Here is a 12,122-nt window from a genome sequence, read left to right as displayed (position 1 = left end):
TCTTAGCTGGAACTTGTATATTCCTTCCCCTGGGACTTTTTAGAAAACAGAGAGGACAAAGTCCCAAGCTTAATTTTCTATGAAATGTCTGATTAGCACTTTGCTTCACAAACCCGTGGCCTTTCTCCTAAGGGTTCAGTGGGTCAGTCTGCTCTTTGGCTTTTTCCTGTCTTTGTTTTCTTTCTGTGGGCTAATTATTTTATTCATTTCCTGTACAATAAATTATTTTATTCATTTATTCAGCTTTCACCATCATACTAATGATTGGCATTTGAGACTCCATTGGTGGTATCCAAAATCCATTTAGTTTTAGTAAAAATCCAAACTCAGACATCTAAGAGGTGCATCTTTTCACTCACATGACGAGAGAGAATTAGGATAGATAAAAACTACATATGGTCAGATCTTTCTTTCTCTTCATCACGCTCTGTTCTTTCTGTCTTTCTTTATCTCTTTTAATTTCTCTTCACAACTTCATTAATCTCACTTTTTTCTTCTTTCTATGGTTTCCGTGTAGCAAGATCAGGTGGCGGGGTATAGTTTGAGCAGCTGCAGCTTTATTCTTTCCAACTTAATGCCCAAAGAATAAGAAGAGCGTTTCTCTTTCTACATTAGTATATATAAATCCCAAGGAAGGGCTGTGATTGGCTTGGGTTGGGTGACGTGACCATCTCTTAAGGCAGTTGCTATGGCCAAGGGGATGGGGGCTTTCATATTGTTTTGCAACCATTGCCACCATCCACCTCTAGAAGTTCTTTTTTAAATCCTGCAAAAAATGAAACTTGATACCTATTAAATACTAACTTCATTCTCCCTTCTCCACCATCTGCAACCACCATATTCCTTCCTATCTCTATGAACTTGACTATTCTGGATATTGCATATAAGAGGAATCATACAGTATCTGTCCTTTTTTGACTGGCTTATTTTACTTAGCATATCCAAATTATAGCATGTGTCAAAATTTCTTTCTGTAAGGCTGAATAATACTTCTTTATATGTATAGACCACGTTTTGTTTATTCATTCATCTGTTGATGGATACTTGAGTTGCTTCCACCTTTTGACCATTGTGAATAATGCTCTGTGAACATGGTATACAAATATCTGTTCAAGTCTGCTTTCAGTTATTTTAGGTACATACCAAGAAGTAGAATTGCTGAATTGTACAGTAATTTTAGGTTTAATTTTTTTGAGGTATCACCATACTGTTTTCCATAGTGACTGCCCATTTACACGCCACCCGGCAGTGCACAAGGATTCCAGTTCTCCCTATGGTCACCAACATTTGCTATTTTCTTTTTCTTTTTCTTTTTTTTCTTTTTAAAAAAATATATTTTATTGATTTTTCACAGAGAGGAAGAGAGAGGGAAAGACAGTTAGAAACATCGATGAGAGAGAATCATCGATCAGCTGCCTCTTGCACACTGGGGATGTGCCCGCAACCAAGGTACATGCCCTCAACCGGAATTGAAAACGGGACCTTTCAGTCCACAGGCCGACGCTCTATCCACTGAGCCAAACCTGTCCCCGCGTCTTTTTCTTTTTTGATAGTAGCCATCCTAATGCGTGAGGTGGTCTTTTAAATTAAACCTTGGGGCCTGAGATAATGTGAGTGCCATAGACAGAATTAGAGCACCCAGCATTGCGAATGAGTGGGACAGATAATACTGCTGTATTTTAAAAGTCAAATTCAATATGATGGCTGAACATTAAACTCAGAAAAGTCTTCTCAAAAGCCACGGAGAAGTTAGAGCCAGCGGCAGAGTTTAGCAGCCATCCCTATACAGATTCCTGTCAAAGCTGTGAGTAGATAAAATTGCTTAGGGAAAGAATGTAAGGAAGAACAGCAAATTGCAAAGGAGGAGGAGCCAGGGAGTAGTCCCAGGAGAGTCTCAGAGACCCCAGAGGGGAGAACAAGAGGGCTGGGATGGGGAGGGGTGAAAGCAGAGGAGGGGCGGGTGGGTGGGTGGGTGGGTGGGATCAAAGTAGGGTGTTGATGATCTATGAACACAGATGATAAGATAAATGATAATTTTTAATTGCCTGTGAATAAGGTTTTGTCAAGTTGAATCATTTTCATAGGAACACTATCCTGTAGAGTCCTCTGTAATTTTCAAAATGCTTAGTTAACCCTAAAACAACTCAGTAAAGTACACAAGTTATTATTCCCATATTACAGGAAGGAAGAAGCTCAGAGAGGTTGTAATTTTCCTAAGGTTACTGCTGGGTACCTCTCACTCCCCAAAGCTGACCAGTTTGGGGGAAGCTGAAGGCAGAGTAGTTTAGAGGTGCCCAGGTCAGAGCCGGCACGAGGTGCTGCCCACCAGTGCCTGGGCAGCTTGTCATCCCTCGCACATGCGCTCTCATTCAGTACCTCCTGAAGCAGGGTCTGCTGGCCACGCTCTCCTTCCCATGAACTACTATGGAGTTTGATGGTCTAGACTCCACAGCAGTGGTTTCTCAACTGTGGGTCGTGACCCAACAAAGGGTCATCAAATCAATGAGTGGGTCACATCCAGGCTCATGAGAGCTGGTAGTGCGTGTCTCTTCCCAACCCGGCCTTCAGTCCCTGCATGTTAGTCAGTTATGTGAGGTCGGCTGGGGTGGAAATCGGCCAGCAACACAAAATCGGCCAGGCTTTTCTTTGTCTTACCACAGAGAACCAGTTGTTACACATTTACTAGCATACCTCTAGTCATAGCCATCACTTCTCTCCCCTGCCCCGGCCCCCTGCAATGGAACAGAATGAACTAGAAGAAAAATGCCAGGGTCCATCTATAATAAAAGGAAGAATTGTTTTATGAGACTTTTGATTAAGTCATAGATATTTATGTGTGTGTTTATATAAAATGTATTTTTTTACTATTCACTGCAGTTAAAAAATAAGTGTGAAAGTAACTGGTCTAGGGCGGTGGTGGACAAACCCATTTGTCAACAGAGCCAAATATCAACAGTACGACGATTGAAATTTCTTTTGAGAGCCAAATTTTTTAAACTTAAACTTCTTCTAACGCCACTTCTTCAAATTGGCATTTTGTGGAAGAGCCACACTCAAGGGGCCAAAGAGCCACATGTGGCTCGAGAGCCGCTGTTTGCCGACCACTGGTCTAGAGGGTCCCTTCATTTTCTTCCTCCGATAATTAAAAGTCTGCTGTTCTTCTGATCTTTAGACAAAGAACTTCTCAAGAGCCAGGAAGATGTTAGAGTATCCTTACGGGGCAAGCCTGCCACATGTTAAATGGTCTGCCCTTGGGATACTAACTAATAACTGTAGCTACAAAAAGAAACACTTTTTACTGCGTGGCCTTTGAAAGTCCTTCAAATAGATTTAGATTTTTCTATTCCATGATGTAACTTTATCATGCCCATCTTACTGAAATGAATTATATCCACTTTTCTTAGAATATTAGGCTTATTGTGTGTAAGACTTTAGCTCTTTACAGTAGAATTCCTTAAAATAGTGTTTTATTGAAACAGATTTTGCAAGTAAAACGTAAATCTCCCCCAGTACATGGTGTTAGCATGTAAGAGCTAAGCCAAGTGCCTATAATGTTCATTGGAAATGAAGAGGGAGGGTCCCTGGGAGGGGCTGCGAGCTCCATGGCGCCTCCGTGGTAGGCCAGCTCCCTGCTCCCTGCTGCTGCCTTTCAGACTGACTGAGGGGCTGCCTGGGCTCTGAGCAAACCCCTCGCAGCTGTGCCCGGCGCCTCCCTGTCACCCAGGCAGGGTTTCATGAAATGGATCTGCTGCTCCTGTGCCTGTGCTGTTCATTCCTGTGAACTGGAGCTGTGCCCGCGAAGGTGAGGGGCCAGCAGGTTGGCCCTCACTCCCCAGCTGTCCCTCTCTCCTAGTGTCACTCAGGATATAAATAAGTTTATTCATTCAGGCTCTTTCTCATCAAACCAAAGCGTTGCCAGAGAATGCTACCAGGGCCACTCTGATCCGTTGGAAAGACCTTAGGGGCAAATCTGAAAAGGCACAATTTCTAAAAGTCTTTGCATGTCAGTCATTTTTTAACTTTCTTTCTCTTCTTCACCTCAGATGTTGGAGGGAGGAAAAGCATGTATATGTTCCTATTGTCTGAGGTCTGGGCCTTCTCTACCGGCCTGGAAGTCATGATGAATTCTGTCTTTTCTCAATGGGAAAGGCCACGATGCAGATGTTGAAATGTTGCATCCGTTTCATTCAGACAGCTGGAGGGCGCAGGAGCCCTGGTCTAGAGCGTGGGTCGCTGCTTACCTCAGCAGGCCTTTTGCAGTTGGCAGATGCAGTTTGCATGGAGGTGGAGGTCTGCTGCCCCATAGGAAACACTGCCCATGGTCATCCCCACATCAGAGCATCTGATGTTTACCCAGCAGCTCCCAAGTAAATATTTACACAGCGAAATGCTGGGAGCTCTCCCGGTCAGCGTGGCTCAGTGGCTGAGCCTTGACCTATGAACCAGGAGGTCACCGTTTGAGTCCCAGCCGGGGCACATGCCCTGGTTGTGGGCTCGATCCCCAGTGTGGGGCGTGCAGGAGGCAGCCGATCAATAATTCTCTCTCATCACTGATGTTTCTCTCCCTCTTTCTTCCTCTCTAAAATCAATAAAAATATATATTTTTTTAAATGGTAGAAGCTCAGGTCAGGTAAAGATTTGTAAGATGTAGTCTCTGCATTTAAAAGAGTGTGCTAGGGCCGAAATCGGTTTGGCTCAGTGGTAGAGCGTGGTCTGCGGACTGAAAGGTCCCGGGTTCGATTCCAGTCAAGGGCATGTACGTTGGTTGTGGGCACATCCCCGGTAGGGGGTGTGCAAGAGGCAGCTGGTCGATGTTTCTCTCTCATCGATGTTTCTAGCTCTCTATCTCTCTTCCTTCCTCTCTGAAAAAATAAAAAAAATAAAAAATTATGACCAAGCTGCCCAACCAGTGTGGCTCAGAGGTTGAACATCTGAATTTTTAATATTTGAACCAGGAGGTCCCCAAGGCATATTCCCGGGTTGCTGGCTCAGTCCCCAGCAGGGGACATGCAGGAGCAACTGATCAATGATCCTCATCATTAATGTTTCTATCTCTCCTTTCCACTGTGAAATATATATACATATATATTTATATTTAAATTATGACCAAGCAGATCTGAAAAAAACAAATAGCATTTTTGGAATGAAAAAAAAATAACATAGTAATTACAGTTTAAAAGTCAATGGATGAGTTTAACTGCAGTTTGGACCCAGTTGAAGAGAGATTTAACATGCTCGAAGATATATTTAAAGACATTACCTGGAATGTAGCACAGAAAGAAAAAGTGATGGAAGAAAACACGTGAGAAGTCTAATATCTAATTGGAGTTCTGGAAATAAACTGGACAGGGATATTTGAAGAGATAATGGCTAAAAAATTTCTGAACTAATGAAAGATGCACAAATTGCAGTGAATCACAAGAAATCCACACCTAAGCCCTGGCTGGGTAGCTCAGTTGGTTAGAGCATCATCCCAGTACACCAAGCATGTCAAACTCACAGCCCACGGGTTGCATGCAATCCAGCCAATATAACAGTATGTAAGAAACATTGTAATAAAATTTTTTAACTTAGTTTTTACAATATCCTGTTATACATAATTATTAATAACAAACTACGACGTTCGCTTATGACTGGTTACTGTAATCGTGTTGTATTCATTTCCCTTACGCGCAAGCACACCATTTCTCTCCACTAATACTAGCAGCTAATATTTTAGCAGCAGATTGCCACTTCATTAGTCTTGGACTGACTTGTTTGGTGTGCGCAACAGGCAATATTTCACTTTTGGAAAACAAGAAAAATAGGTTTATTTGTGTTACGCTTATTAATTTGTGCAGTTATTCAGGATCTGGTAAGTTAATGTTCAAGAAAAAAATATTAAAATGTTCTGTTATTTTCTGTTAACGATTTTTATTTCAGCCCTTTGTATTCAGCATGTCTCTATCGAAATAAACATATGTTGCTATGAAAATTGAAGTTTTTGTTTTTTTGCAGCCCACAGAAACTTAAACCTTGTTTATTTGGCTTGTATTAGTCTTTGCGTTTGACATGCTTGCAGTACACTACGGTTTTAAGGTTTTACCTCTAGTCAGGGCACATACAAGAAGCAACCAGTAAATAAGTGGAACAACAAATCTCTCTCTCCCCCTCCCTTCCCTTTCTCTCGCAAATCAATTTTTAAAAAAAGAAATCCACACCTAGACACACCATACTGAAACTTCAGAATACAAATGACAAGGATGTTAAAAGCAGCTAGAGTGCAAAGAAGGCTTACCAAAGGACTCCCGATTGTTTGACAGCACACACTCAGCACCAACAGGGGATCACAGTACATTGCAATGTGGCCACTGGTGAAAGACAATAATTACCAAATCAAAAGTATGTTTTAAGCAAAAATACCTTTCAAGAATGAGGATGAAATAAAGACATTTTTCAACACATAGAACCCCAAACAATTGGTCTCTAGTACACCTTCACAAAGGGGAAGATTCTAAAGAATATGTTTCCAACAGAAGAAGGTGATACCAGAAAAAGGTCTGAGAGACCAGAAAGAATTATGAGCCAAGAGTGTGTAAAAATATGGGCAAATACAAAAATAACCAATAAAATGATGATAATTTTCTTATGAGGTTTAAAAGGCGGTGTATTTGTGTGTGTGTGGCGGGGGACGGGAGTCAGGGGGCAGAGAGAAGTGGAGGGAGATAAAGATATTCAACACCAGTATCATGTAAATCAGTGTTTCCCAAAGTGTGGTACGCGTACTTCCAGGGGTACGGGAAGAGTTTGGTGGGGGTACGCGTTGCACGGAGTTTGGTGGGGATATGCACTGCACCGTGCTTAGCTGCGCCTAATTCTACGTTCTCATGAGGACAAGGGGTACTCAGCATTACGAAAATTACAGAAGGGGTACACATATGTCAAAAGTTTGGGAAACACTGAAAATCAAGGGGAAAGGTATGAGCAGAGATAAAGTAGTCTAACTTTTAAAGTTGTCTAACTTGATTTTATACAGTGAGGAGGTTAAAGATATTAATTTCAGCTTTACATAATCAATATATACAAATGCAGAAAGAATCAAGTAACTACTAAAAGAATAGGAATATAAAACTTCCAAAATAGTACAGAGAAATTGGATGAGGAAAAAAGAAATCCGTAAGGAGGGAAAGGAAACACAGAAACAATGGAACTAATAGCTTAGTAATTATAAACATGTGAGTGGACTAAATGTTTCAGGTAGTCAGAGACTGACCCCAAACCGGTTTGCCTCAGGCAATAGAGAGTAGGCCTGCAGACCAAAGGGTCCCAGGTTCGGTTCTGGTCAAGGGCACATACCTTGGTTGCAGGCTCCTTCCTGGCCCAGTCCCTGTCAGAGCATGTGCAGGAGGCAACCAATCGATGTGTTTCTCCACACTGATGTGTCTTTCTGTCTTTCCCTCTCTCTTCCACTCTCCCTAAAAATAAATGGAAAAATAACCTCGAGTGAAGGTTAATAAAAAAATAAAAAAGAAAGAAAAAGAAAAAAAAGCTGACACTCTATGCACTGAGTCCAACCAGGCAGGGCAGTCTTAATATTTTTTTAAAACCATTTTCTAAAAAGATCACTTGTTAAGTGTGTATATCTAAATGCAGTCTAGTTTTTATCTCTGAGTAGGACTTTACTTATAAATTTAAAAATAATAAAACAACCTTTAATAAAAAATATATATATAGCCGAAACCGGTTTGGCTCAATGGATAGAGCGTCGGCTTGGGGACTGAAAGGTCCCGGGTTCGATTCCGGTCAAGGGCATGTACCTTGGTCGCAGGCATATCCCCAGTAGGGGGTGTGCAAGAGGCAGCTGACCGATGACTCTCTCTCAATGATGTTTCTAACTCTCTATCTCTCTCCCTTCCTCTCTGTACAAAATCAATAAAATATATTTTTAAAAAATATTTTAAAAGATTGTAGGGAAACGGGTTATAAACAACCATCAAGAAAGTGAAATGGTAACTCACAGAATGGGAGAGAGGATTTGTAAATCGTGTATATGATAAAGTTCTTATAGCTAGACTATATAAGGAAGTTCTATAACTCAATAGCAAAAAAAGACAACTCAGTTTTTTTTAGTTGGGCCAAGGATCTGAACAGATTCCCCCAAAGAAGATCTACAATGCCAATAAGCATATGAAAAGATTCTGAACATCATTAGCCACAGGAGAGAAATGCAAACCAAGACTACACAGGATACACTTCACACCCACCAGCATGGCTAAAACAAAAAGACTAGAAAGGACTGGTGAGGATGTGGAGAAGCTGGAGCCTTCATACACTGCTGATGGGCCTGTACAGTGGTGCAGCTACTTTGGAAAACAGTTTGGCAGTTTCTCACCATCAAACTCAGAGTTGCTTTACAACCCAGCAATTCCACTCTTATGTATATGTACCCAACAAAAATGAAAACGTATGTCTTGTCAAAAATTTGTACATGAGTGTTTATAGCAGCTTTATTAATAATAGCCAAATGCCCATCAGCTGATGGGTGAATAAATAAAATGCCATGTGTACATACCATGGAATATTATTCAGCCATAAAAAAAGGAATGGTGTAGGATACATGCTACAACGTGGATGACCCTTGGAAACATTGGTAAGTGAAAGAAGCCAGATGCAAAGAACCGCATACTGTATGATTCCACTTTATATGAAATGTCCAAAATGGGCCAATCTACAGGGACAGAAAGTAGATTAGTGATTGTCTGGGGCTGGGGATGAGATGCATAGGCTGAGGGCTAAGAGGTATAAAGCTTCATTTTCTTTCAATTAATATGTTTGAGAATTGCTATGATGATGATGCACAACTCTCAATGGATATATTAAAAGCCACTGAATTTTACACATTAAATGGTGAATTCTATGTTAAGTGAATTATACCTCAAGTTGTTTTTTGTTTTTGTTTTTTTTGTTTCTTTGTTTGTTCGTTTGTTTCAATATTTATTGACTTTTTACAGAGAGGAAGAGAAGAGGGATAGAGAGCTAGAAACATCAATGAGAGAGAAACATCAACCAGCTGCCTCTTGCACACCCACTACTGGGGATATATGCCCACAACCAAGGTACATGCCCTTGACCGGAATCGAACCTGGGACCTTTCTGTCTGCAGACCGACGCTCTATCCATTGAGCCAAACCGGTTTCAGCTGTTTTTTTTTTTGTTTTGTTTTGGTTTTTTTAATCAAAAAACACCTCAGTAGAAAAATAAGCAAAAGGTGGTGACAGGAACAGGGCTTCCAGCAGAGGAGGGCAGGGCAGAGGAAGGGGGTGACAGTGGGAGGGGCCAAGACCCACCCATGTGCCCACCGTAGCCTCTCGGCCCACAGTTCCTTTCAAGGTGCATAAATTATGCACTTGGCCCTCAGTTAGAAAATAATACATTATTTTGAAAGAGTTAAAGATTCAAGTACTTATATGACCTGGCAATTCTTCTCCTAAGTACCTTCCTAAAGGCATTCTTCAGTTGTGTGCTGAGATGACATTAAGAAGAGTCACAGCAGCAATATAAAATTCAAAACCACATAAAGCAAAGCAATGGGATATTTAGGGATATAAGTATATATAGTAAATAAACCTGTTTTTAAAAAGCAGACGAGGGCATGAAAACACAAAATCCAAGATGGTGGGAATGGGAAGGAACTGGGGGAAGGTGATGTTTCTCAAACTGGGTGGTGGGGTGGAGTGTTTGGTGGGGAAGGGGCCAGGGGTGCGGGGCAAAGCGGTACCTGACAGCCCAACATAGAGGGGAGATTGGACAAACTCAGCAAGGTTTTTCCGTGCATTTCAATATTGAATGCTAATAATGCTGGCCGGGAGTTTTTATTTTTATTTTTTAATTTTTTTTTAATATATTTTATTGATTTTTACAGAGAGGAAAGGAGAGAGACAGAGAGCTAGAAGCGTCGATGAGAGAAAAACATCGACCAGCTGCCTCTTGCACACCCCCACCGGGGATGTGCCCGCAACCAAGGTACATGCCCTTGACCAGAATCGAACCCAGGACCCTTCAGTCCGCAGACCAATGCTCTACCACTGAGCCAAACCAGTTTCGGCTGGCCGGGAGTTTTTAGAAAAGCTTAACATATTTAGCATCTTCTATTTAAGAAGCAAGCCGGTGATACTCAGGGAAAATAGAAGGAAAGGGACTTCACAAAGCAGCAGCAGAACAGGAGTGTTTTAGAAAGGTTTCCAATGAAAGTTCAAGTGAAAAGTTTCCTACTGCATTTACTGTGGGCCCTCACTTCTTTATTCCGTGGTGATACTAATTAAACCAGCCATGGCCCTCTGCGGTCACTCAGCGGTTCATTTTCTCTCTTCAGATCCTGCTCCCTCTAAGAGATGAGCCACGAGAGCGTGCGGAGGAAGGACCTGCCCACTGCTCCTCTGCCCCTGGTGCAGCTGGGGTCCATAGTATTTTTTTTGCTGCCTCAGTCCCCAAGGCCTTCCAGCAGAAGTGGCAGTAGTGGGTTGCCAACCAGCCAATCCAGCCTTTCCCTGAGAGGACAGGAAAACACATCAGCTGGATTCATGGAACTTGGCAGAGGGGGCCTTCAGCGGATGCGTGATCTACCCCGTCAGAGCACACGTGTATCTTCCCCCCCCTTCCCCCTCCCCCCACCTGCTTAGGTATCTCTGTCCCTCTCCTGCTGCCACACACAGATGATATAAAAGAGGCTCTTTGGCTATTTGCATTGCGCTTCCTCTTCTTTTCCAGATTGCAGTATTAACTTTACTCCCCACAACACTGTCCACCAGCGTTGCCCTTCCCTTTTGGGGGGGGGGGGGGGGGAGGGGAGGGGAGGGGAGCTTCCGGCACGGGTTTCCCGGAGAGGAGGAAAGTCAGGGTGCCGCTGACCACACGGGCCACGGCAAAGGCACCCTTTGGCATTGCTGATTTCTAAAATTAATAAAGTAATTCTATTTTTATTTTCTTTTTTTTTCCATTGACTAATTTCCCATCCATCAGGATTCACCAACGAGACTAAAATGGTGGGATCACCTTCTCATTTTGTGTCATTGCTGGGAAAATTTTAAACCTTCATTTTTGGAAATGTGGGCGATAAAGAGGTGGTTTATTCTTATTCTTGGTTTCAGCAGGCGGTGGGTCCAGGCTACTCCTGCCCCTGGGAGGCTGGTCTGTGCCAATGTCTCCGTGATCAGACCAGGACACACAGGTCCTCCCCTGGCATGCGAGCCAGACAACCCGTTTACAGCGACGCAGGCCTGGTGGCCTCCTACCCACCTGTCCTCTGCACTTTCACTCCCTCATCTCTGCAGGTCTTCTCTCTGGCTTCTGCTGGAGAAAAGGTGGCAGGCCCACCAAAGGATTGACTCAGCTGCCTGGGGAGGTATTGAGTGAGAACCCAGTGCCTGGGGCATCTCCAACAATGTGCTGTAGACTCAGCATTGAAACCCCAAAAGAAAAGGACACCCAAAGAAGCAGAGAGGAAAGGAACATTTGGTGCCTTTCACAATGAATGGGAACCAAGGTTTGGACACACTGAATGAAGCCCTTTGCCTGCCTGTAAAGAATGCGGTCTGTCAGTTGCAAGAGAAAAGAGAGACTGTTCCAGATGTTCCTGGGACTTCCGGTTGGTACAGTGTCTGAGGGCCACCTTAGCTGTTTGCTGATTGGTTGTCAGTGGTTTGGAGACAAAAGAGAATGCCTAATTAGTCCCCTGCTGGCGCTTAGAATTGGGAAATCAGGTGTTTGGGAGACTCGCCATATGGGTCTTGTGAGAAAGGACAAGAGGGTGTGGGCTCAGTAAAAGCTTTTGGAACCATGAGAGTGTTTGGAATTGCCCTCGGTGACTAATCAGAATTGAATCTCCAGCTGATTTCTTCCTGCACTCACAGTGCTGATCACTTAAGGAACAGACTCCCTTCAGTTAGGCAGGTGAACTCAAGCCATTTTTACTGGTTCTAGACCTCTCTTGGTTCAAAGTCCGAGGGCCACCTTAGCTGTTTGCTAACTTGGTTGTGAATTGAGTTGGGAGACAAATTAGATAGAAATCCTTCATAGTCCCCTGCTGGCGTTGGGAAGGCAGGTGTCGTAGTAGACCAGACAGATCACAAGATCCCCTCCCACAG

General features: G+C 42.9%; 1 protein-coding gene across 3 annotated transcripts in view; it reads left to right on the top strand.

The window, feature by feature from the left end:
• Positions 1 to 10,958, top strand: part of TTLL5 (tubulin tyrosine ligase like 5) — a 239,727-nt gene extending 228,769 nt beyond the window's left edge. For all 3 annotated transcript variants that reach the window (XM_036430782.2, XM_036430771.2, XM_036430764.2), the window contains one exon: positions 10,352 to 10,958. The gene's annotated coding sequence lies outside the window, so the exon portion shown is untranslated. The remainder of the gene's footprint in view (positions 1 to 10,351) is intronic.
• The last annotated feature ends 1,164 nt before the right edge of the window (positions 10,959 to 12,122 follow it).

This window comes from Pipistrellus kuhlii, unplaced genomic scaffold (assembly GCF_014108245.1).
Source record: "Pipistrellus kuhlii isolate mPipKuh1 unplaced genomic scaffold, mPipKuh1.p scaffold_m20_p_1, whole genome shotgun sequence".
NCBI classification, from domain to species: domain Eukaryota; kingdom Metazoa; phylum Chordata; class Mammalia; order Chiroptera; family Vespertilionidae; genus Pipistrellus; species Pipistrellus kuhlii.
This window is presented reverse-complemented; position numbering and strand designations above follow the sequence as displayed.